This window comes from Leptodactylus fuscus, chromosome 6, assembly GCF_031893055.1.
Source record: "Leptodactylus fuscus isolate aLepFus1 chromosome 6, aLepFus1.hap2, whole genome shotgun sequence".
NCBI classification, from domain to species: Eukaryota; Metazoa; Chordata; class Amphibia; order Anura; family Leptodactylidae; genus Leptodactylus; species Leptodactylus fuscus.
Genome location: NC_134270.1, coordinates 129,108,829 through 129,135,891, shown reverse-complemented (window position 1 = coordinate 129,135,891; position 27,063 = coordinate 129,108,829). Strand labels below are relative to the sequence as shown.

The 27,063-nt window shown below is 43.4% G+C and overlaps 1 protein-coding gene across 11 annotated transcripts in view; it reads left to right on the top strand.

The window, feature by feature from the left end:
- Positions 1-27,063, top strand: part of SRCIN1 (SRC kinase signaling inhibitor 1) — a 304,218-nt gene that overhangs the window by 177,740 nt on the left and 99,415 nt on the right. Inside the window, exon 1 of one of the 11 annotated variants that reach the window (XM_075278235.1) lies at positions 19,061-19,360. The exons of the other annotated variants lie outside the window; for them this stretch is intronic. The gene's annotated coding sequence lies outside the window, so the exon portion shown is untranslated. Of the gene's footprint in view, positions 1-19,060; positions 19,361-27,063 lie in introns of those variants that run through there. 11 annotated transcript variants of the gene reach the window in all.

The window sequence follows — 27,063 nt, the reverse complement described above, 5'->3', positions numbered from 1 at the left end:
TACGACCTCCGATCACCATTTGATCTGAAATGAATGGCTCTCACCTGTCCCAAACCATAGTAAGTTCTTGTCTACAAATTTAAATATGGTTATGTTCATGGGAAAACACCTTTAATTCCACTTTGAATGGCCAGACAGATAAAGGAACGAACAATTAATAAATCATCCCCAAACTGACAGCAGTGCTGGCGTTTGGACGTTCTAAGTGAGGTTAACTCATGCTAGTGTTACCTCTGCCTGCTTCCTCCCAGCCAAATCTAACTAGTGTTACCCTCACCTCCTACTTCTATATAGCTCCTGCAAGCCTGACATGAGGTATGGGGCCTGGGCTTTATTTATTGGAATGGACGGGGGTTCTACACAAGTCTACTGCTTCTCCAGCCATACTTTACACAGGACTGCAGGTTGCATTCCTGTGTCAAGTAAGCAGGAACAGGCAATAGTCTTAAGTAAAGTGTGGAAGGACAGGCAGCAGTCCTGTGTAAGGAAAGAAGGGGGTCTTGACTCCTGACTGCAGAAACATTGAAAAAAATAACTTATCTTACACAGGATTGCTGCCACCAGGATTCTAGACCCCCTTCTTCCGTTACACAAGACTGTTACAGTCTGCACCTCTTTATTCCTCAAACAGCACTGCTATATCCCCTTCATTCCATACACTTGTAAGGGATAAAGAGGGTACAGGTCAGGAGGGGTTCTGAAGTACCAAGGACCCACCAGAGGAACTTGTTCTAGGGATCCATCCAACATATTCCTAGTAATAGCCTACATCACAGCACATTCACTGAAATTTTGCACGTGCTTACTTCCTGTCAAGCAGCGCCACACATACTGGCAAAATTTGTGAGCTTTTCTCCTCTCCAATGTATCTTACAGTTTTCTGTCTTGTGGCCCCACAGTGCTGCCCGCACAGTATAAAGCTCCCCGGCCCTCACAGTATAATGCTTCACATGGTATATAATGCTCCACAGTGGCCCCATATAGTATAAAGTGTTTCTCAGAGCTTCCACAAAGTATAATTCTCCACGATGGCTCCATACAATATATCATTCTTGTAAAGGAATTTCAATAGGAACAATTCCCCAGTAACTGCTGGTGAACCCTGGGGAAAGGGCACGACAAGACATTGAGCCCTGAGCTGAACCCACCACTGCCCCTACCTGCTTGCCTCACTGCCCTAAATGGCAGAGGACAACTAGTCGACAAGCCCTTCCTATATATATATATATATATATATATATATATATATATACACACATGTGACAACACGGAACACAGAATGAATGGGCCTAGTCCAGAGGAGGGAGTGTCTTCAGGCTGAATCACAAGGCGAAATGGCCTGAAGAATGAGCATGTCGCTTCTTTTTTCCGGGAGCTGGAAGAAACGGCTCCGGGAAAAAAGACCGGGGCGGCTCCCATTGATTTCAATGGGAGTCGTCTTTTTGGTCAGGATTTTGAAGCGGATACGGTCTTAAAATCCTGACCAAAAATCTCCATGTGAACTTACCCTTATTTTTATAAACCTCCCCTGTGCAGGCTTTTATTGGAAAGAAGCCCAATGGCATGTACCTACAACACATGATTCTATGAGGCTTGTCCCTTTCCATTAGCGATGTGGCCCTCCGGTCTTCTAATGGACCAGTCCGAAGCTGGGTATAAAACATAAAAAAAAAAAAAAAAAACAGCATGGCGCAATAATTTATCAGTGATTTTTTTTTTTCTTTTTTAACCAACAATGGATGCTTTTATCAGAGCATCCATTGAACATATGAACACAGCATTGGGTCAGGTTCACACAGCTGTGATATGGCTGTACTACAGCCATAAGTCCTTTATAATAATTTTTACAAATTTGATAGATGATGACAGTCATTTTTATTTTAGGGAGAAATCAACTTAAAAAAAGAGAATAAGAAAAACTAATGTAATAGCAGCTTACGAAATAGCGGAATATAAAAGCAGAGATAAAGCAATGACACTGGCGTGATTAAAACCAGGAGGATAAATCAGAGGCGAGATGGATCACAGCAGACATGCAGATTGTGTGTAATATGATGGGATGACAGGCTGGGCTGTGACGCCGAGTCATTTATCCGCTTACTCGGTGACAGCCATTTCACTTTATTTTATCAACAAGGAAATAAGATAGAAGACAAAACATTTGGTCATTGTGTGCTTGCTGTCATATGTACTACTTCTCCATCATTGTTGCCCCATTTACATGTTACTCCTTTCACCATCTCTTTAATCTCCATCTCATCCTGTCTGCTTAGAATTTTGTTGATAATTATCTGTTAATTTGGCATCTTGGCAAATCTAACTGGGACGAGCCAAATGTTCCCTCTGCTGAATCGCTGAGCCGAGCCAAGATCTCTCTCATATGCTCTGTGGGCTGAGATTGGGGAGGGGGGTAGCTTGTCAAATATATTACAGTAAAACTGAAATCCAATCCTAGAGAATTGAATATGGATCTATAGTAACAATTACAAAGACACCACAATGACTTCTAGCAATCTAGAAGCCTGGATGACTACAAGCACAGTGGTAAATTCAAATAAAGGAAACACGGAGTGCGTCATACGTGAAATAGCCTAAGTGCTGCAGCCAGGACCGCCGTCATGTTTCTTAAATGGGTTGCTTGAGATTTTTCAAAAATAGTCCAAGGGCAGCAGAGACGTAAACCTGGGAGAGCTCTGCATAGAATCACGAATGACAAGCCATAGCAAAAGTGGCCTTTTAAGGGGCATTGCCTTTATAAAAAGACAGTTATACTCAGACCCCATAGAGTAATATTAGACCTCAGACTGGTAATGGTTAATTAAAATAAAACAACTGCACCATTTTTAGTTGCGCCATTTAAGTATGTTTTGGTAACACAGAATATATATATATATATATATATATATATATATATTCAATAATAAAAAAATTGCTGTAGCCTTATTTTAATAATTTTTTGCATCATGTTTGTTATTTCTCATACCAAGCTTTTTTTCCCTGCATGTGATACATATACAGAGATATATCTCAATATGCCAGTATATATATATATATATATATATATATATATATATATATATACCAGGCCCAGTTCACATCTGTGTATGGGGATTCCGTTCTCCTCTCTGCATGAAAAAGCAATGCAAGCAGCACTATTCCCTCCGCATTTTATGCATGGAAGCTGAGCGGAAACCACATGCACCCCTTTATAGTCTATGGGGTCCACAGGTTTCCTAAGGTAACCGCTTTTTTATGTGGATTAGGTTTCCGTTTGGGGAGTCCCCAAGCGGACTCCCCCGGATGGAAAGAGGAAAAAGAAAAATAGGGAAGGGAGAAATCAGAGACCATGAAGGATACAGTAAGTATGCCAGTGAGACCAAATGGCATTGAAGGCAACAATAGTATTATTAAGAGAGGCAGATAAAATCTCCAAACTACGGACATCTTTAATGCGGACAACTAATTCAGGCTCCATGGGGAGAAGTACCTTCCTCCAGTGAAAGGCAATGAGAGTTTTTGCAGCTGTTTAGAGCAGGGGTCCTCAAACTGCGGCCCGAGGGCCACATGCGGCCCGCCAAGCACTTCTGTCTGGCCCAGCCGACAATGCTGGCAGGCGTGCATTTATAATGAAGCTCCTGGGGAGCTCGGGCCAGGCCATGGAGCGCACTTCACTTTACCTATTGGAGGGCACCACTCCCGATGTCTGTGCGTTTGCTCTGCCTCCGGCCCCCTATTTAAAAAGTTTGAGGACCCCTGGTTTAGACGCTTCTCTTACCCAGATGAGAGGGCCCAACGGGACATAGAGATATCTTTGTATACCAAAACATTATGTTGGACAGTACATACTATTGCAGATTAGTATAAGAAAACTCCTATTGAAACTAATAGAGGCTGTGGCTCAGTCAGTAGGCTAAAGGCCTTACATACTGTGTTTATTGGCTCCTGGTACGCTCTTCATTGATATTCACAGCACATGTCATGTCAGCGGGGTGAGGTGACCTGAAAACTGGGAATTCTGGGTGAGTTGACATGTCTGGGATGTTAACATGAACAAATGGCCTATAATTCACTTTTAAATATCCCTTCAATCCATCACTGCTGCTCCGATCCCTGCTAGAGCTGCAGCGATGACATCACATTCATAGTTTATATGAGTGCTGGTCTGTGCAGGGACAAGTGTGGCTGGAACAATCACAAGAATGTGTTATATGATGTCACTGCTTCAGGACCACCAGGGACTAAACAGCACTGCAGGAGCAAAGGGACGATCAAAAGGTGAGTGTAGGCTATTTCTACGCAACTTCCTACCCTCGGATGATTATTGAAAAAAATTCAGACATTCCCTTTAGGCTAAACCCCCTGTAGTGTAACGCAGCAAAAAATTGATGCAGAAAAAAACACAATGGAACCGCATCACACTTTTTTTTCGCATAGTTTTCCACTGTGTTTTTGCGGAATTTTTATCTGCAGATTGTTACCTTATTAAACCAATAAGGAAACATAGTTGACAACAAAAACAACACTTTTCCGATCTGGAATAGAAAACTAGAGGCTTTCTGCTAACCACAATGGGACCCTGAGGAACCCATTATAAGTTAGTGGGGTCTGTCTTATGGTATGTTTGGCAATTGCGATAATGGGGATTCATAGAGATCAATGGACTGCTGCTCCTTTCAAATGGATGGACACAGGAACCACATTCTGGCGATTAGTGGGGGTCCTAGGCTCTTAGCATTCAGATCCCCACTGGGAGGATAACTTGTCATTAAAGAGTATTTTTTATTACAAATTTGGTAGATAAGAAATCAGTAAGAGCCTGTATGTGCTGACTTTTCAAGAAGAAATCCACTTTAAGAATAAAATAGGGGGCCACACGGTGGCTCAGTGGTTAGCACTGCAGCCTTGCAGCGCTGGAGTCCTGGTGTTCAAATCCCGCCAAGGGCATAAAACCATCTGCAAGGAGTTTGTATGTTCTCCCCATGTTTGCGTGGATTTCCATCCCATATTCCAAAAACATACTGATAGGGAAAAATGTACATTGTGAGCTCTATGTGGGGCTCACAATCTACATTTAAAAAAAATAGGAAAGACTATTTTCATAATAGTAGAAAAAACAAAATGACACTCGGTTATAAACAAAGATCTAGTCTAAATCTAGTCCCGCATTAATAATAATAATTATAATAATTTGTATTTATATAGCGCCAACATATTCCGCAGCGCTGTACAATAGCAAGAATTTAGTAAAATAAGCATGACAGTATTATGGTACAAAAGTAGTACATCTTGACCCATGGCTGATTGTGCCAGAAAAGTGACACTTTCTCCATTTTCTGATCTGATCCCTACTTTTTAGAAAAGTGTCAGTGAGGAGATCAAGGTGGGCCAAAGCAGGCATGCCTTAGCCCCACAAATTTACCATAAGGTTGGGTTCAAATCTGTGCTCGGTGAGTGCTCAGGGATATCGTTCCCTATGTCTCTTGAAAAATGTAGAGAGGAAAGCCCTGCAAGCATTTTTCACAACCCATTATAGCCTACGGGGTCTGTGGGTTTCCCCTTTATAAGCAGATTGGGTTTCCGTTCTTTGGGTCCCCAAGTGAACCCAAAGAGCAGAAACTCTAGTACAGGTGTGAACCTAGAGTCACTCAAGTCTGGCATGAGTTATACCTTAAATCTGAATGGTGACTGTGATGAAGATTTCAATTTTAACACACCGAACTTTGCAAGCTGTGCCAGCTGGGAAATGAATTAAGACTTAATTCTTAATAAATTCCCACTATTGTTTATAGCTATAAAAATAAATCACTCCATTAAAAAGTAATTGTTGCTGTCTAATTCAGGGGCTGTGCCAGAAAAGATCGATTTCTGCATTCACATCAAGTAAGGTAGATGAGATCGACTATAAAAATGGAGAGGCTTTGCCATAAAGACACATTAAATGACTTACTGACCAGCTAATTCCCGCTCACTTGTACGGGGATGTTGTAGCTGCTGGTGGACATTCAGTGAATGTTGTGCTGGAATTTTACCCCTATGTTCAGGAGCTCCATGATCAGGAAGTGATGGCGTACAGGCGCTCATCCCCAACGCCTAGACGGGTCCGATGTTATCCAGAAAACCTATTTACCTATCAGTATATTTTTGGAAGGAAACTGGCGCACGCAGAGGAACCACACATAACTCCATGCGGATATTGCCCTTGGTTCGATGTGAACACAGCACCCCACACTGCAAGGCAACAGTGCTACCCACCGAGCCACCATGTTACCCAACACCCAAGAGATGGTGTATCTGCTAATATGCCATCTGCTGTTATACTGGGAATACCTACGTGTGACGTGCAGCCTGTTCACTAAGAGGGAGGCTCAGAGGAAACGTTGCTAAGAAAATGGAGATCCACTGTAACTAAACACATAAAGCCTTCTCATTCTTCATTCTGTGCATTAACAAATGATTTGTGCTTTCATATTTTAAACAAAGAAAATCTGCCATAGACACCTGATAAAAGGGAAGTTGCATGGCAACACAAGCAAGAAATGGATTTTATACTGTTCTGTTTATTATCAGGAAGAAAATAAATAGCGAGATGAGACGGAGAAGAGCTCGGTTCTCTGCAGCTTCCAGGTGCCAGATGTGAATATTTACAAAATGTATTCACACAAGTAATAGAATACCGTATTTTTCGGACTATAAGACGCACTTTTTTTCCTCCCAATATGGGAGGAAAATGTGTGTGCGTCTTATAGACCGAATGCAGCGTGTGCAGCGTCTGTGTCCTGTCTATGAGGAGCAGCACGGAGAGCAGCACGGTGCCTGCCTGCTCTGCCCCTCCTTCCCTGTCTGTGTCGCATGTTTGCAGGAGCGAGATATGAGAGGCAGCGAAGTAGGGGCGGGCCAGACAGGTGAAGGAAGCCTGGTTTCAAGCTTGCCGAGAAAACCACGCCTCCTTCTCCCATCTGGCCCGCCCCTCCTTCACTGCCTCTCAGATCTGGCTCCGGCAATGATGCCACACAGACAGGGAAGGAGGGGCGGGCCAAACGGGAGGAGGAGGCGTGGTTTTCTCGGCAAGCTTGAAACCACTCCTCCTTCACCCATCTGGCCCGCCCCTACTTCCCTGCCTGTGTGGCTTCATTGCAAGAGCCAGATCTGAGAGGCAGTGAAGGAGGGGCGGGCCAGATGGGAGAAGGAGGTGTGTTTTCAAGTTTGCTTAGAAAACCACACCTCCTTCACCCGTCTGGCCCGCCCCTTTTTCTCTTCTTGCATAGCTTCACTTCCATGGATGAGATAGATTAGATATAGATGGATAGAAAGACAGACAGACACAGACAGATAGATGGATAGATAGGAGATAGGTAGATAGATAGATAGATGGATAGATAGATAGATAGAAAGACAGACAGACACAGATAGATGGATAGATAGATAGATAGATGGATAGATAGATGGATAGATAGATGGATAGATAGATGGATAGATAGATGGATAGACAGATAGATATAGATATATGTTCAAATCACCCCCATATCCCTAGAATACATATAAAACAAAAACATTACTGTGAAACACATACACATTTGGTATCCCTGTGTCCGAAAGCCCCCGGTTCTATTTACATTGGTGAAATATTATATTATTAGGTTATTAAATATTTCACCAATTTTTTTTCCTTAAAATTTTTTTTTCCCTATTTTCCTCCTCTAAAACCTTAGTGCGTCTTATAGTCCGAAAAATACGGTAATAGTTCCTGGTTAATGCAGTCTCCGCACCATCAATAGCCCTTATGTATGATTCTGCTATCCCGCCTCCTAGTAATCAGGGCAGGATTAGCATTTATGGGGCCCCATGTAAGGTTATGTCCAGGGGCCCTCCTAATACTTCCCCCTGTATAATACACCGTTAGTGCTGCTACACACAATATAATACCTCTTTAGTGCCCTCACACAATATACTGCCCTATAGTGGTCCGAACACTTGGCTGTCACATTTTCCTTAAGGTTATGCATCACTAAGGCCCACTAACCCCACTGGCCAGAAACGCCACGATCTGACCGAGGTGGAAACGCTGTGGTAAAAATCGCAGCGTTTTACAGTACTTGCAAACCATTCTGTTGAAAGTGCTGCAGGAAGAACCGCAATGCGATCACGATGCAGTTCTTCCCGCAGCGCTTTAGTGTTTCCGCCCAGTGGGGCCTTAGCCTAAATAAGGAAAAGATAAAGTGACAGATAAAGTGACAATCAAAAAGTAATGATACGACTGCCTTCCTATAATCCGGATATCTGTTATGCTGTATTACATGCACCAAGGCTGTGTTCACATGGAGGAATTTGTTACGGATTTCACCCCCGAATCCGGAGCAGATTCCCCCCGGAATCTGCCTCCGATTGTTTTCAATGGAAGGCAAAGACCGCAGCAGGACATGGAAAAAAGAAGTGTCCAACTTGATCTTGCCACAGGATCTTGCCACGGAATTTCTCTTAGAATTTCTCTTCATTTTCCGCTGTATGAACATACCCTAAAACAGCAAATGTGGATTTGGCCTTATAGAGGTTGCATTGATAGGACCATCCCTTTCCATATGCCCTTCTTTGGTACATAGAAGGGGGTTTCTGGTGGGCCCAGCACATCCATGTATTACATGAACAACCAATTATTTTAAAGGCCGCTACGTACTACTTCCGGCAATCCCTTATGTCGGACGTTCTTCCCTGTGGTAACAGCCTGTCGAAACATATCAGCCAATCACATAGCAGCTTTATTTTCCAATAGCAGAATACAAAATAAAACCTGTGCTGTGACCAGTTGCCAAGGGCAACACAATTTTTCATTCAGATGATGTCATCTGTCCTGGTCATGTGATGCTCATACAGATACCTGCTTTCTGATGTAGCATCAGTCACATATGGATAAAACTCCCGCCCTCATGTGCCAGTGATCACATGATTGTATAGGTGTTTACCCGTATATTTATGTGCTGGCCGCACGCAGGCATGGTGTCATCCGATTGTGGCTCCCACTATGTTGAAGGGCTTTGGCCTCAAGTCCCGTTGCACAAGTAATATTAGTGAATAGAATCTTATATGGAAAAATGTCAAGCAATGTTTGAGTTGTGGTTGTAGCACTCCAGGGATCCTACCCATCTGTGGTCACGTGACTGGAATTTCAGTAATAGTCAATGTATAGCCCCAATGGTGAGCCTAGCCTTTCTGCTGCCTGAGGCGAACGATCAAAAGGGGGGGGGGGGTGTTTAGGTGTTCATCTTTTGATCATCCACCTCAGGCAGCAGAAAGGCTAGGTTCACCACTGGGGCTATACATTGACTATTACTGAAATCCAGTCATGTGACCACAGCATGGGGAAGGGGTGCTAGTGGTAACATTACAATAAATACAATGCAGCAATATTTTGTGCAGTAATACTTACAGGAGACGTCTTCCCACATTTCCCGTCTCTTCCCTTTAGACCGCCATGACCACTTCTTCCAGCTGTGACTTGACTCTGTAGAGTTTGAAACACAGACGCCTTCTGACAGCGAAGAGCTACGGTACCATTACCGATAGCTCTTCACCGGGGGCGCACAAAGAGAAAGCCAATAGTGCGCTGAATTCAGTGCAGTGACGGCTTTCTAACGGTATATAAAACCGCATGTGCTCCAGGTGGTGAAAGGTCCTCTTTAAGGCCAGGGCCTCACATTGTGAAAACACTGTGTTTTGGCTACAGCAAAAACACTGCAGCTAAAAACGCGGCGTTTTATAGTACTTGTATTAAAGCCAAAATATTGACTATATCATGGATCAATCAGTCAGTCCAAATTAATAAGCATGCTTAAACTACTAATAATGACACAGACACTGAGTTCCATATCACATCAGCCATGCTAGCCCCTTAGCCCAGCTCAGCACAACTGACTCTTTATTGAAAGTCCACACACTTTAGAGACAAAGAAAGGAGGGGTCACTGCCCCCTTGGCGTTCCTGAGTTGTCCAGCTTCTACTGGTTTCAGTCCTTTGATGTCCAGCCTTCCTTCGTCCACCCAGACGACCCCCCTTGCTGTAATTTGAAGACTTCTGCCACAAGGCACGGTAAAGAAACAAGCTCCATCTGGGCTTCAAGATCCTTTGTCTCAGATCCATGCAACCTCATTAAGGAAAAATTAGTATTTCTACAACACATCATACATATAAAGTATATGAAACTTGATTCATGTTCTCAGACTTGACACTTGCAAAGTGGAGGGGATTCTGGCTAATCCCATACACATATTGCACAAAAAAAAGCATCAAAATCTGCAACAAAAAAAATCAGATTTTCCGTAATTTGACATACATCGTTTATAGCAGCTGCAGAAAGTGCCAGCAAAGTGAACAAAATGTAATCATTGATCTCATCCACAGCAGGTTAATTATAGCTGTGGAGTTGTGAGAATTACCACATATTTTAATAGGGGAAGTAAGGAAAAATACTGCGGGAAAAAAAACTGTGTTTTTGCAGTTTTTTTTCTCCAGTGTTATAGGCTCTGTTCCCACGAAGTAACGCGCCGCTCATTCTGACACGTAAACGTATGTCAGAGTGAGCGCTGTAAAACAGAATCCCATTGACTTCAATGGGTGCCGTCTTACGCACACTACACATTGAAATCAATGAGATGCTTTTTAACCTATTGATTTCAATGTGTAAAGCGCGTAAGATGGCACCCAATGAAGTCAATGGGATTCTGTTTTACAGCACTCACTCTGACATGTGTTTACGTGTCAGAATGAGCAGCGCGTTACTCCGTGGGAACAGAGCCTTGTTTTTGCAGCATTTTGCTGTCCTTGGCCTAATCCTTAGCCTAAGACCCCCCACAGCAAAAAAGCACTGTGGAAAAAACCACGGCAGCAATGCATCGCGGTTCTTCCCGCAGCGTTTTAGAAGGAAAGATTGCAGAGGTTTCCTCTGCGGACTTTCTGTTACAATTATACCTATGGGGAACTGCCGGCATTTACGTAGGTATAATCGACATGCTGCGATTTCTAAAACCGTTTTGGAAATCGCGGCATGTCCGCACCGCAGTTTTAACCGCAAAGTGGGCATGGGATTCGCTAGAATTCCATTCACTTTTCCCTAACTGTAAAATGCCAAGATTTTTCCCGTGGGCCCTGGCCTTAAGGAGGTTGTTCAGGAACTACAGGTTTCAGCAAGGAGGCCAGGGAAGGTGAACAATAAAACCCACACTCACCTGTCACTGGTCCAGCCACGCCCCAGAGCTTGTTCCAGCAGCCGTCCTCACCACATCTAACCAGTGGGGCCAATCAGGGGCCACAGCTGCCTAAAGAAAGGAAGCGGGATGCCTCACATACATCACCTGTGACATGTCCTTTCCTTTCGCCGCTGATTGGCCTGATTGGACTTCTGCCAGAAAAGCCCTGTCTCTGGAGACATCAGGGAAAGGTGAGTACGGGTTTTCTTTTTCTTATTTTTCCTCTTTCCCGACCTCCTTGCAGAAAACTGTAATTCTTGGCTAACACCTTTAACATCTCAATATACAGAGTCCCGATTCACATCTGCAATTAGGTCATTCTGTTCCCCTGTCCGCAGAAAATATGCGGAGAGAAAAGTCCTATAAGCAGCACTTTTTTCTCCACATTTTTTCTGCACGGACTCCATTGTAGTCTATGGGGCCTGTGGGTTTCCTGAAGGTAACCACTTTTTAATGTGTATAGGTTTCCATAAGTGTCTGGATTGCAGCCTGTGGCCCGTTCTGGTGCTGTGATACTCAGGACTAGATCGGCAGCAGATAAATCAAATTGACCCAGGTGCCGCCCCCTCCAAAGTGCCGCCTGAGGCCGTCGCCTCAGCTCGCCTCATTAGAGGTGCAGCCCTGTATAGCCCTAGCCTAAGGCCGCCTGCAGATGTCAGGGGTGTAGGTCAGTGTGCTATCCGTGTATTTCACTGATAGCACACTGCCCCATTCTTTTCTATGGGTCTGTACACACGACCATGATTTTCACGGTCCTGTGTATGGGCCGACAGTCTAGGCCACATCAGATAGGACAGGTTCTATCCCTGTCCTATTTTGTGGCCCTTGCTTCCGTGGCTCCTATTAATTTAATGAAAGGATCTGCAGAAGCATGGCGTGTGTACAGCCAGCACACGGGGACATTTGTGCGTCCCCCATGTGCAGCCTGTGCTTTTATTTCATGGCCAATCAGTTGCAGCACGGTTGTCTGCAACCAGCCTTAAAAACCGTTATCAGAGCTGTGCCTTTATACGAGCCATGCACTTGTATGTCCATCTATGATAGTTCCTACTGAATGACAGCAAGCAGAGATAGTGAAAACCATGAGGAATTTACAGTCAGATGTATATAGAAAGTGTATGGAGAACTTTACCGTTCATTATACAAAGAATGGCCATTTTCAATGAAAACGTAATTTCCTTCATAACCTACAATAATAATCACAGTTAATGAAGTTAGTGACACAAGCCACATTGTAAATGTGCATACATTCTAGTAACGGGAGTACAGTTTTGACAACTTATAGTTCAGCAAGCAGTTGTCACCATTATAAGTGGAATGGCTATAGGGCACATAATGACAGCATTATAATGTAATTTGTTGCACATTCTGCGAGAAAAACTCCATGTCTGAACTTAGCCTAATTTAGGTGTCAAGCTACAGCAGATGGCCAAAGCACTTACTGAGAAGTTTTCCAACAAACATTCAGTAAAAACTGTACATTTGTATATTAACGGGGCCTGTCGTGGTGATAGTCTCCCTTTACCAGGAAAATGTATCATTGCAGTTAGGCCTCATTCACACAGTGCAATGTGTAAATATGCTGCATCTGTTTTCTGAAAACTTTGGATATATTCCCACAAAAAATAAATCAATTTGCATGTATTTCATGGCCAACTGCCTGTGTTTAATGGCCATTTATAACAGATAGTTGGATAAAAACAGATGAATTTCATTGGTTGGGGCCGGCCGAGACGCCTCCATCCAATTCCTTATAACTCACACCAGTTTTCTGCTGTGAGTTATAGTAGAAATCTCCACCAGTAGAACTGCGGGGACTGTAAGACGCTGAGGTTAATGCCATGTGGGACCCTGGCCTGAATTATGAAGGAGGCGCAGACTCTTAACAAATCTCTCTTTCACTGTGCCAGTTTGGCTCTTTGATATGCCAGTATTAATAAATCTGCCCCAATAAATAGAAAATACTGAGCAATTCTACACTGTGTGAATGAGGCCTAATCTAGTGTACTCCAACTTCAAGACATCTCACTATTCTTTTTCCACTCATTTTGCAAAGCCCTGAGTATTCATTACTACATGGAATACTGCCCAATAACATGTACAAAACGTGAACCTGTTTTTGAGTTATATAACATAGTGCCACCTACTGACTAGATTCAGAAAATACATGGCTCATACATGTATTTTGCCGCTTCCTTTGCCGCTTCCTGTGGTAGAATAGAAAAACAGCATTTCTTCCTATTGAATAGTTGATAGACCCCAGCAGATGCTTCCTTACGGATGGTATTGATGGACACAATACTCCCGGATGTCTGGTTAAACTCCTGGTGTATGTCAGCCATTGGTTGGGTGCGGTTTCTCTGGTCAGCACTTGTCAGTCTCTATCTCCTAGTTTCGGGGATCTGCCGACTTGGGGCACATTTTGACAATCACTGTTCACCTTCCACTTCGTAATCACATAGGCCATTGTCGATTTTGGGTAATTCAGTTCGCTTGCTATGTCCCTTAAGAATCAACCATTTCTGTGGTACTCGACAATTACCCCTTTCTCGAAATCGAGCAACTCTGCACTTCGTGGCATCTTGCATGCGACTAATACCAATGCTGTTTCCTATTTAACGGTGGAAGGCATGACGTACATCACGACCACAGATATCTTCATTTGCATGTGTGTCCAAATACTTATTGGTAGACAGTGTATAGCCATAGACAATTAGATGTATTTACACATGACTTTGTGTATGCTGCTGTTCACATTGGTTCTTCTAACGGATTATTGAAAGCATAAAAACAATCAAAAATCGCTGAATAAAGGCAGCTTGTGGATCCTATGAGGCTGCCATTATATGATTAGGTTCTGCATCTTATTCTGATGCAGGAGTGAACTTAAGATCAGGAGTTTATGATCCACCTGAAAACCAGATGCAGAAACTAGCCAAGTAACCGCGCATTTCAGCATGAAGCTCATTCTGTGTGTTGGTTGGATTTACTGGTCTGAACAGTATGTGGGGAGAAGGACTCCTAGCAGGACTGTTATCTATGATGCTAGGAGTCCTTGTGTCTCAGCGACATACTGTCCTGTGCTATAATCAGTAGAGATGAGCGAGTACTGTTGGGATCAGCCGATCCGAACAGCACGCTCGCATAGAAATGAATGGACGTAGCCGGCACGCGGGGGGTTAAGAGGCCGGCCACCGTCAAAGCGGAAGTACCAGGTGCATCCATTCATTTCTATGGAGCGTGCTGTTCATATCGGCTGATGCGAACAGTACTCGCTTATCTCTAATAATCAGTATAAGTTATCCATATAGTACTGTCCTGCACTACTAGAAGTATAAATAATCCATATATAAATAATCCTGCAGTATAGTGTTACCTACCACAAGTAAAAGTGCAGATGTGTTATAGCGTTCTTATTGAGGTAAGAACACACATTCAGGTTTTCAGGTGCAGTTTTGGAGCCAAAATTACAAAATGATTGAACAAAGAGAAGCACCATCTGTCTTTTACTGTCTTTTATACGTTCTCACCTTTATAATTCACTCCTGGTTTTGGCATCAAGAAAACCTGAGTGTGTGTCTTTAACCTTACAAACTGCCTGCCAATCACTGCTATTGTGGCGCGTAAACAGCATCTAAAATAGATATGGAAGACATTTCAATTACAGGGAATATGTTTATTTTAGGAAGACTATAATGTGGAAGACAAAACTGAGTGTATGTTCACAAAATATCTGTGGGTGTTAAACAGCCTAATCAGACCAATTTCATCATCTGTAAGATCGGTCTAACTAGTGAAAAATACGCGTGTTTAAGACTGAAACCCCAAGTTGCGGAAATGCAGCTTTTTTTGTTGCAGATTTTTTTTATGTTTTTTTGAGCCGTTGAGCCGTGGCTAGGAGTGGATTGAGCAGAAGGGAGAGGTATAAGAACTTCCTCTATATTTCCCATTCCTTTTGTAGCCACTCCTGGCGTAGCCTCAAAAAACTGCAGCAAAATCTGCAAGAAAAAAGCTGCGTTTCCACAACGTGGGGCTTTAGCCTTAGGTTGAGGCTCCATGCTGCAAAAACACAATGTTTTACATTACCTGTAAGGGAGCCTGCACATGGAGTTTATGCTCGCTCATTTTGAAAGTAAAAATTGTTCAGAGTGAGCGGCGTAAAAAACAGATCCCATTGATTTCAATAGGGAGCGCGAGTATGCCGGCACCCATTCAAGTCAATGGCATCTGTTTTTTACGCCGCTCACTCTGAACGATTTTTAAGTTCAGAATGAGTGAGCGTAAACTCCGTGTGAAGGCTCCCTAAAGTGGATGGGATTCTGGTTAATCCCATCCACACATTGCAGAAAAAAATCTGGAGCGGAAATGCTGCAATTTCACCTGCGTTTTTGCAAATCGCAGCATGTCAGTTATACCTACAGAAACGCTGGTATTATCCAAATAGATATAATAGAGTAGAAAGTCTGCAGAGGAAAACTCTACAGACTTTCTGAGACAAATGCTGCAGAAAAACTGTGATGCAATTCCGCCACATTGTTTTTCACCACATTTTTCAGCTGGGGCTTGCTATGTGGCCCTCATTTAGCTTAAAGGGATTCTACCATTAAAATCATATTTTTTTGTCAATCACACGTAGAAATATCCTTAAGAAAGGCTATTCTTCTCCTACCTTTAGATATATTCTCCGCACCACCATTCGGTAGAATTCCCGGTTTTTGTCTGTATGCAAATGAGTTCTCTCGTAGCACTGGGGGCAGTCCTCAGTGCTCAAATAGCGCTTGTTTGTGTCCTTTAATGTCTGTTTACAACCATGTCTGTTTTTTCAAGCGGACAAAAAATCCTACATGTAGGACTTGTCTGTCTGTTTTTTTCAAACACAAACGGACACTAAAGGACACAATATAAAATCCCATTGAAATGAATGGAAATTACAAACGGACCAGCTAGTGTCCTTTGCTAAAATCTTATACGGACAATAGCTACCAACGGTAGTGTGAACACCCCTAATACTTTTATTTGGCTGTATCACCTCCCAATCTTTTCTTTATAATTGTCCTTATATTAAGATGTTGTTAATAGGATGATGTCCCGGAGACTCTTTTCCTAGGTTCCTCATTTCCCTTTCACCCTCCTTCTTTCGTTAAGCAAGTGTCCGGTTTTTTTTAAACATTGAGGTCTATGGGCAATGGACATATAAACCATGCATGCAGGGTTTTTCTGTCCGCTTGAGAAGTCGGACATCTTCTCTTGCGGACAGAGAAGGACGGGCACGGAGTGCAAAAGAACACACCCGATGCCCATTCAAGTGAATGACAGGTGTCACGGACACATCTAGTGTCCGCTCCTAGTGTCCGTGACAGATTTTGAGCGGACACTAGGAGCGGACACTACATGTCGGACACCGACGGTAGTGTGAACGCTCCCATAGCCTTCAGTTACTATCTGTTTGTGTCTGTTATGATAGGTGTCTGGTTTTTTTTTAAACAGACACCTTCTGAGCGGACAACAATGGTAGTGTGAACCTTACCTTATTGTTTAAAGTGACTAAGGCTCCATGAATGTGCGCATGTATGGAATAGTGAGAAAATGTCATGGATGGCACATAGATGATCTGTGTGCTGTCCGTGCCCTTCACTAACCTATTAATTTCAATAATGACCCTGGATCACAAAACATGTAGGAATAGTACCTGTCCTAATTTTTTTTTTTTTTTTATGTAGATTGTGAGCCCCATATAGGGATCACAATGTACTTTTTTTTTTTTTTTCATTTAAAGGGGTATTCCCATAACTCTTGTTCTGCAGCCTGAAGTCTCTGTACTCTCTTCACTTCCTGGATTTCTCGCACATTGGTGGGCAGGGTTTCACTTGCTCTGCTATGATCCACAGTATGACGCTGATGTGGAAACTGATGTAGCAGAGCTGGATTTGAATCAGCTTGCATTACATACAGAGGTAACGCACTCCTTATCTCAGCCCTTATCAGCCAAATTCAATGAAACCGACTGATAAGTGGAAAAGCTGAAGATAGACAGCACAGTAATCCCAGAGCTCTCACCTCCCCCTCCCCTATATGAGGAGCTCCGTTGCTTGTCAGCCCCTCCCTCCCCCACTGAGAGCAGGCAGCTACATCACTTGACAAATGAGCAGATAATCCCAAGGGCCAGTGTCAACAATGAAGTGAATAAATTAAGATAGCGTCCAAACAAAGCAGTTTTGATAAAGCAATGTATTTAGGAAAAGTCTTATATCCACATAATCTAGCAGTATAGATAGGATCCTTGTTATGGGACAACCCCTTTAAGTATGTCTTTGTAGAATGGGCGGAAACCCATGCAAACATGGGGAGAACATACAAACTCCTTGCTGCAAGGCTGCAGTGCTAAATACTGAGCCACCGTGTTGCCCCAAGACCTGTCCTAAGTTTTGTGCCCAGACTTATGACACCCTACATGATAATACATGGATGTGAATATATGGGGCCATAAGAAAAACATGGCAACACACTGACAAAGCACACAATTGTGTACTTGGAGCCTTACAGCAGATAAATAAAGGTATACAGTGTCAAACTGGAGTGCCTAGGTCCACCAGCAGTGGTCATTCTCGGCACCCAACTGTACAGATAAATGCAAATATTACCTGCCTTCCATTCAAAATTTCATAGTTTGCAGTAGTTGCTCTTGCCTTACTTTAGGGCCTTTTTACCTTTATAGGCAAGATGATTGGTGACATGGGCCTGCAGTGACAATGTGGAGATGGGGTCCAGGAGAGAGGATAGTGGTTAACCTGCCTTTGTCTAGATGTAATCTCTGGCTGCCTTCACATTTGTGTTGGAAACTCCAAGGCAATGTCCACCTTAAAGATGCAATAGTCCTGCATGCATGGCTTTTTGCCAGCTGCTTTCAGTTTAAAAACAAAGGACAACCAATGGTTCCCATTACAGTCAATGGGGTACATTGGGCTCCTTATATAACCTCTATTTTAGAGGTCTGCCTTTCCATTGCTCTGGTCACTAGTGTGAACCTAGCGTCAGCCATACAATGCATCTATTTGTAACTAAGTGGGTAGTATATTCTACCTGGTTTATTATATGGGCACATAGGCGGTGTGAGATGCCATACGCTGCCTGTCTGTATGTATTGCAGTGGGTGTACTGTGTTATGCACCAATCTTGCAGAATTGGGGAATCCACCAGTCTCCCTGGGTCAGGGGTTCACCTGTTCCCCTTTGGGCCAAGCCTGCAGGTATATATGGGAATACAATTCCAGGAGAATAGGTCTATTAAATTGACTAGTTCAGTAGGCAAACCTAGGAGTCCAGGTTTTCCAGAAGGAGCAAGAGATCTTGCTCCTCCAACCTATAGATCTGATGTATTTGTTCATACTATATAACCCTGGACAGATGCATGTGTGAATAAGCCCCTACAGTACCTTGGTAGCCCCTCAGTATCAGGGTTGGTGTGGCAGAGATTGAGCAGCACTGGCACCTCTGATCCCCAGCAATTGTTCTCAGTCTGCAGTAAGGGGAGGGGGTGGCCTATTATACCCCCCTGGCCATTATCAGTGGGCACTTGTCACATCCAGCATCCTGCACTGAGGATAATGCATCTCTCCATGACTGCAGGGGGGGCTCGCAGCTTTATCTCCTCCGTGCAGGTGTAAGGCCCCTGCCTCCTCCCCAGTCCTCTCAGGAAGGAGGTGGCCTGAGCTGGCCGAGCCTCCTCCTCCTCTGATGGATCAGGCTGCAGGAACCCCTGGATCTGCATTCCTCGGCTGCTCCTTCCCTCCTCCTCCTCCTCCTCCTCCTTCCTCCGCTCCGTCTTGTAGTATGGACTGATCTGCCAGCATCGCTGCTTATTGCACTGGCTTACAAAGTGGAGTGCAGTCTCCACGGCAACCACAGGGGAAGGGGCGCACATTGCAGAGGTCAGGCTGGTGCCAGGCGGAATGGTGAAGCCGGACAGAGCTGTGGCACAGTGCTGCATGTGTCAGACGGGCAGGGGGCTGCAGTACGTGCCCCTCCACAGCCAGCATCATGACACCAGCAGGGATGGCGGTGTTCTCGTCTCCGGTGCCCGGAGGAGCTTGTGCTGAGGGATTGCCAGTCACATCCATAGAGTAGGTAAGACTGAGGCTCCTTCATGATGTCCTCCTCATCCCCTGCACATCTCAGGCTCCCTCCTCTCTCTGCAACCTGTTCCATTTGCTCTTTGGCTCCCAGGTTGCTGCTAATGGAGAAATGTTCCAGCCAGGTGTGAATAGGAACAGAGCCAGCATTGTCTGCCCAGAGCAGTTACCTGAGAGCTTTGTATACAGTATATATCCCCTGCCAAGTCAGTGCCCACACTTCTGCCATATCTCATGTCTTCTTGGCCTGGGATTGAGAGGAGCACATTGTTGTCTGCCTTACTGCATGAGTCAATGACTTCTTGTGTAGTCCCCCATGTCCCTGTCTGTATAGGAAATGTCCCATATTCCATGTTCGGATTGACGTTTGGTGTCATTGTAGAAGCAGAATGTCATGAGTGTTAAACCTGAGGAAGTTACAGGGAACAAGGAGGGACTGGAGACCACCACATTACGCTGCATTGTGATTGACATCCGTGCTTGTATAGCCTCCAGTTAACACTATCCTCTGCCATCTGGGTACCTGCTCTGTAGTGCCAAACACTGTCTCCGTCCTTCACCTTAGTGCTTGGATCATCACGGAGCACTAGTCTAGACCATAGCACATTTGCTGCCTCTCCTGTTCTTTTGCTGCTGAAAAATGAATTTTGGATTAAATTAATTTGCATTTTCTCAGCGGCGCACGTATATTTCCTCTGGAATTAGTCTTTTCAGCAGCTGCTGTAAATCCATTACACACTAGAAAATAATAGACATATTGATTCTTTCCCCCTGTGCTTTCTTAATACATTTTTTGGTTATTATTATAAGCAATGCAACACATTCAGGGGATTTAGATCAAAACAACATATGACATGAGAAGCATAAATAAAATTATGTTGCTACATATTGCTACATACATACGTGTCCATTTTACCTTTCCTATCAGCCGTCCTCCTTCTTACAGACAGCAGGGCACAGATGACAGCGAGTGTTAGGAAATTGCTAGTAAATGAATGCGAATGTGATTGTTCTTTTTCCGTATCTCTGCCCTACCGATGCCGTCGTCTGTATACTTTTTGCTTAAAAACAGGTGTCAGTGGCAACAGAGCAGAAAGCAGACGTGTCCACTCATCCACAAAATAACGCAATGAGAATACGAACAAAGACATATTTTAATGCTGACATTGTACCTGTCTGCTCTCCTGACATTGCTGTTGTAGTAAATACATATATTCCCCATGAAATGTCAATTCTGGAGCGTCTTTTCTGATATTTCTGCATTTTGTCGTTCCTCTGTTATTCCTCCTAGAAATGTATGCATACATTCACAGCTGGGTGTTACCAGTTGTGTGTATGTCACTGTATACTGGGACTTGACGCTTCTGGGTCCCAGTGCAAAATACGTAATGGGGCCCCACCTACCTTGTGCTTTTTAGAATAATCATATATGTTATGGGTCAGAGGGACCTTTGGGGTAAACTCAGGGTCCAGGGCTCAGTAGTGATTGTTTCCTCTGCACCCCCAAAATGGTAACACCCATGCATTCCTAAATTGCTAGGAGGAATAACACATTGGCTTTTTCCAGCACTTCAATTGAAATGAATGGAGCATGGTGTGCACTGGCGCCCACCACTATATTTTCAATGGGTGTAGCATACGCCCTGTTCTCAGGATTGGTGGCGTCCAACTGATGTGACCCCAATTGATCCTGGGATTAGCAAATTTATTGAATGGAGAAATAGCTTTGTAGCGTAACCCTTTTAAACAGTACACAGTAGATACATAATGCAGTCAGTTTTTCACAGCCAGTTTGCATCTTTATGGCACCTCATAGGCTCGAGTCTATTGAGTGATCCATAAAAATGGCCAAAACGACGACATCCTATTTTTGTGGACAATCACCCTGTCCATTAAGAAAACGGACATGTGAATAGGTCTGCAGGATTGCATAGATTTTAATGCTGACGCGTGATGGCTGTGTTTTTGACATTCGTGCGAATAGAGTCTAGATCTCCAGCGAGTTGTTTTTAGAAGAACTTGCACCCATATGCCAGTCTGCCCTTTAGGCAGTATTTTATACAGCAGGATTGGCTGAGTGGATTAAGATTGTGTGTATAGATTTTAGAGGTATGTGTATGTATATATATATTTATTTATTTGAAGGGAAAAATCAGTACAACTTGTAATTCGGTCATTTAAACCTCTGCACATTCTGGGTTTAGGAGTCCAGTGGGCGGTCCTAGTCAATGATTGGCGGCTATCTCTGTAACCATACTCCGTAAGGGAGGGCTGTCAATCACTTAAGGCCACCCACTGGACTCCAAAATCCAGAATAAGCAGATTTTAGAATGAAAAGTTATTTCTTCACTTAAACTCTTTTTTTCCCACAAAGCTATAAATCAACTCTTTTAAAGGGAGTCTGTCAGCAGTGAATTGGGTATAACCCTATTCCCAGGTTATTCTGCAATTTCTAGATATACCTGTGTTATTCAGCTTTGGAGCCCCAGTTTCAGGTGAAATGTTATTTTATCCATATGCAAATGAGTAGAACAGTGCTTTACCCAGGAATGTGAGATGAGACAAAAGTCAAGGCAAGTGAATTCGTGCCCCCATGGCACTTTTTGTGAATATGGATATAACCACATTTTACATGAAATGGGGCACCAAGGCTGAGATAACAGAGACAAATATGTAAACTGTAGAATCACCTCGAGAAGGTTCTGGGATTAGGTTTATAGCCACTTTACTCCTGACAGACTCCCTTTACTAAACATGTAACGATTATTAACAATTCAAGCAATTAAAATATTTGGTAAAGCTTCCTAAAATTATTTACAAATACATCCACTGCAGTGCCAAATCCTCACTGTTCCCTTGTGCACCCTTTTATTTGGCTTTATTTTACTTGAGACTCCTTGTATCACTTTCATTTCCATGCAGTGAATAAACTACATTTCCCATGATGCATCTGCCTGCTCTCACTACCTGCTGCTCACAGGGAGGGGGGGGGGATGCAAACGAAACATCGACGCAGCATGTGACCTTGGATATGGGAGTGGTTTATTAGCTGTAGTTTCATTGCAGGGGAGAGTGGAGAAGGGAGGGGGACACAGAGAGTGATAGCAGACAGATGACTCATGGGAAATGTAGTTTGTCCACAGATTCACTGCATGTAAATAACACTGATACAAGGAGTAGCAAGTAAAATAAAGGGAGCAGAAGGGAACAGTGAGGATTTAGCACTTCAGATAATGTTTGGAAGTTGCATAACCCCTGGGTTTGGGCAAAGTCTTGTTCAATTTCTAGAAAGTTGCTGCATTGGTTAAAACTCTTCTATGTTGCTTCATATTTTTTTTCCATAAAACAACATGGCAGTAAAACATCAGGTGTTGCATCTGTTTTTCATGGCTGTTTTTTACCTTATTCACATGCTCTAGCTTTATTACCTGGTTCTCATCCTGACCGCATTCGATCACTATGGGTACAACAGAGGGACCTCTTGTGATCAGCTTATTTTTTGCAGACTCTTCTAACAAAGGGAGTCTATTAAAATCCAGCAACCCTGACGTCAAAGATATACTTGATGCCCATGGATCTTGTTTCTATCCCGAATGATAAAATCATTCGTCTCTCAAATCTCTCAAACGTCTGCCAGTCTAAACTTTAATACATTGATGCCCATGCCAGCCCGTACGTCATTGTCCCACTGGGTACAAAATGTGGCACCTTCTTTTGTTTTCTAGTACCCGACACTTGCTTGCGTTTCTTCCTCTCTTGAAATGGTTATCATTTTGCATTAAACGCTTTGGAGCTGATAAAAGCCTGTTCAACTTTCTTCTGTATTTAAAGACAATTGAAACATAGAAAGAATATAATGTAGTGGGAAGTGCTGGCGAACTGACAAGATTTTGACAAAGTGGAGGTGACGGCTGGACACAGGAGACTGAGAATTGCAGCATGTCCTCCAGCTGAGAGGAAGAGGATTGTGAGCACAAGAGGCTGCTGGCATAACCCACAGTCTGACGATAATTAATATAGTGGCAATTACATTACTGTACAAAATTATCCCCTTTTATTAATAATGGGCACAGTTATGAATGACTACATGATTTTATGTATAAAGGGACATTATATGTGCCCTCGCTCTGCAGCCTCTCAAAGACTCATTGATGAGCTCCAAATGTGACAATGGAGGATGCAATAACCCCCCCAGATAATACAGAGACTCGCACTATAACACATTAACACTTATCACAATCATTTTGCTTGAAGGTGTTGTATTGTGAAATAATATGTTTCCCAGTGTAACGTATGGGCATAATATTTCAATTTCTATTCAGAATTTTTAAGGTTTTCACACAAACATAACATATTTGCATTTCTACATTTCTAGATAATTACACATTCTTGCAGATATAAATCACTGAAAAATTTGCAGGGCTTTAAAGAAATTCTCTAACCAGAAACTGTGTCCCAAGTTCTTTCCCTTGGCTGAATAACCCCTTTAAATCTATCATAAACAGGGTCTAAAAGTTCTAACAATACCAGATACAGAATACAAACTTCATATTCATTAAGAGTCTGTTCACACAGAGTTTTTTGGCAGCGGATTTTAACGCAGAATTCACCTCAAAATCCGCTGCCAAAAAGGGCTCCCGTTTACTTCAATGGGAGCCGCTCGCTTCTTTTTTCCTCTAGCTTGTAGCAGAAAAAAGAAGTGAGCTGCCCTATCTTGATGCGGATTCCGAGGCTAACTCAGCTGTGGCGTTCACGGTGTGAGGCTTCCTCCTGATTAGGCCCATTCATTCGGGCCTAATCCGGAGCAGAATGCCGCGACGGGATGCCGGTGCACTGCACTGGCATCCCGTCACGGCTAGTCACACGAAATGTTCACGCACGGAATACAAATTCCGCCAAGTGAACATACCCTTAGAGGGGTTTTCCTATGAAAATAGTCATATTTAAATTAGTAGACCATTAATAGTTAAAAATAAAATTAGCAGAGTTTAAGTTTTTCTTTGACCATGTTCACATCTGTGCCCGTGCACGCTTTAGCCAATCCAGCTGGGTTTCCGTCTTCTTCCCGGAGACAGGGGACGGAAACCGGGCAGTCAGTTTTCAAACCCATTCAAGTGGATGGGTTTGAAAACTGAGTGCCCGTGAGCGTTTTGTACCTGTCCGCGGCGAAACCAGTTTTATTTAACCGGACACAAAGTGAATGGGTTTGAAAACTGACTGCTGGGTTTCCATCCCCCGTCCAGTTTCTCAGGGCAGAAGATGGAAACACAGCTGGATTGCCTAAAATGCACACGGGTGCAGATGTGAACCCGCCCTTAGTGGTTACAGTCTTTTCTTGATCAGTTTCCAATGGATATAACCAATCAGGTTGTATCTGGAATATTAAGGTTCTTGGTACAGTCTACATAACTGTATATGAACCTCTTTTTATTTTTCCTCTGAAGTAATGCTTATATTACATAGTAGATGAGGTCAGATGAATACACGGAGTCATCAAGTCCAACCTATAACCCTACAGTGTTGATCCTGAGGCTGATGCCAACCACTGGATCAACTTTCCCTTAGCAAAATATAAAGCCCGTCAGGGCTTGTTCACATCTGCGCCCGGCACTCCGTTATGCAGGTTTCCGTTTCCTGCATAAAACAGAGGCAGGATACGGAAACCTGCAGGAGTCTCTCTCACCCATTCATTTGAATGGGTGAGAAAGCTGTCCGGCCGTGAGCGGCGGTGAGCGTTTTATGCTCTCCGCCGCGAAACCGGGTTTTTTAATCCGGACACAGAGTCGGACATGCACTACTCTGTGTCCGGATTTAAAAATCCGGTTTTGCGGCGGAGAGCATAAAACGCTCACAGCTGGACCCGGTCTGTGCTTTCCGTCTTCTTGCATGCAGAAGACGGAAAGCACAGAACGGAGACCAGAACGCAGGTGTAAACCTAGCGTAACCTGTAATATTTTTCAGTTCAAGACAAGCATCCAAGCCCTCTTTGAACTTGCACAATGTATCCACCATCACCAATTCTTGGGGCAATGCGTTCCATGACCTCACTGCTCTCACAGTAAAGAATCCCCATCTATGTTGGTTGGAGCTACCTAGGTGTGAGTTCAGGTTGGTTTAGTTCAGTATTTATGTTCTATATATTTTTTTCTGTTCTGTATACCCTGCTTCCATTGTAATGTCAAGGTAATGATGCCATTGGTGTGGTTTTTTTTTTTTTCTTTTTCATGGATAAGTGGGAAACCTTTTTGGGCTCTTCTTTAGTCCTGGACACTTGCAATTTGGCATAAAGCCTAAAATTGCACTGCCTGATATGCATCTTAGGCTTTCTACTGTCAAGTGGGTGATCTTGGGCCATAGCAGACAAGGGGGCGTGATTCTGAGCTACAATCAGAGTCAGATAGTGTCACTTTGCTCTGCGGGTTTTAGTCACACATTTCATCCATTAAGCCGCTATTATAGATTGTGGTGGGTTAGCCGCTGGTGAGTTTGCAGCAACTCATCCATTGTAGTCCATCCCTGTGTGTCCCCAGCCCTTAACCCCTTCCCTCTCCGCAGCGTACTGTTAAATTGCTCTGAGCGTGTAGTAAATGCTCAGTGCCATAGTAGTGTGGATCTGTTCCTGCAGCATTACTTCCAGCATTCGCTGTGTTACACAGCCGAGGCCTTCGGAGTTGGAAGACTCTGACTCTGGTAGATCTTGTCCATGGATTTGCCACAATAAGATTGCGGGGTCCGAGGGGTTACCATGGCAGCCAGGAGGTTTGGAAATGGCCTTTGGACTGCCATTCCCTAGCACACATAGGGAACCTATGTGCAATGTACTGCAATCCTATGTAACAATAGCGAGTAAAAAAATAAATGTAAATAACAATAAAAGGTAAAAAACAAAAACACCTTTAGATTTAACTACTTCAGTACCGGGCCAATTTGTGGCCCAGGACCAGACACATTTTAGGTTTATTTTGTATGTGCGGTTTTGAGGGCTGTAACATTTTTCTCATGTCTCATTCAACTAATTTTTGCGTCTTTTTCGGGGACACATAGGGTTTTATTTTATGTTGTCTTTATTTTCGAATGCCCACAGGCCACAAGAAAATGGCCTCTTACAATACTGTGTAAGCAGCCATTTTATTTTGGCCTGTGGGCATTCACAGTCTGCTCTCCCCGAGGCCTAGAAGTCTGAAACCTGCATCGGAAGAAGAGAATGAAGAAGATGGAGGCGGCGCTGGAGAGAGTTTCTCTGGCAGCATTGGGGACACCCCCAGTGCTGTGAGAGAACTAATTTGCATACCGACAAAAACCAGGATTCCTACGGAACGGCGGCGCAGAGAAGACAACGAAAGGAGAAGAAAAGCCTTTCTTAAGGCTATTCCAACGTGTTACTTAGAAAAAAAATGTGTGTGTATGATAGGATCCCTTTAAAAAGTCATACATACCAAACATTGGGACTAATAAAAAGTACAACTTGCCCCACAAATCATGAGCCCTTACATATTTCCTTTTTTTTTTTTTTTTTTTTAAATGTAGATTGTGAGCCCCACATAGAGCTCACAATGTACATTTTTTCCTAACAGTATGTCTTTTTTGGAATATGGGGTGGAAATCCATGCAAACACGGGGAGAACATACAAACTCCTTGCAGATGGTTTTATGCCCTTGGCGGGATTTGAACACCAGGACTCCAGAGCTGCAGGGCTG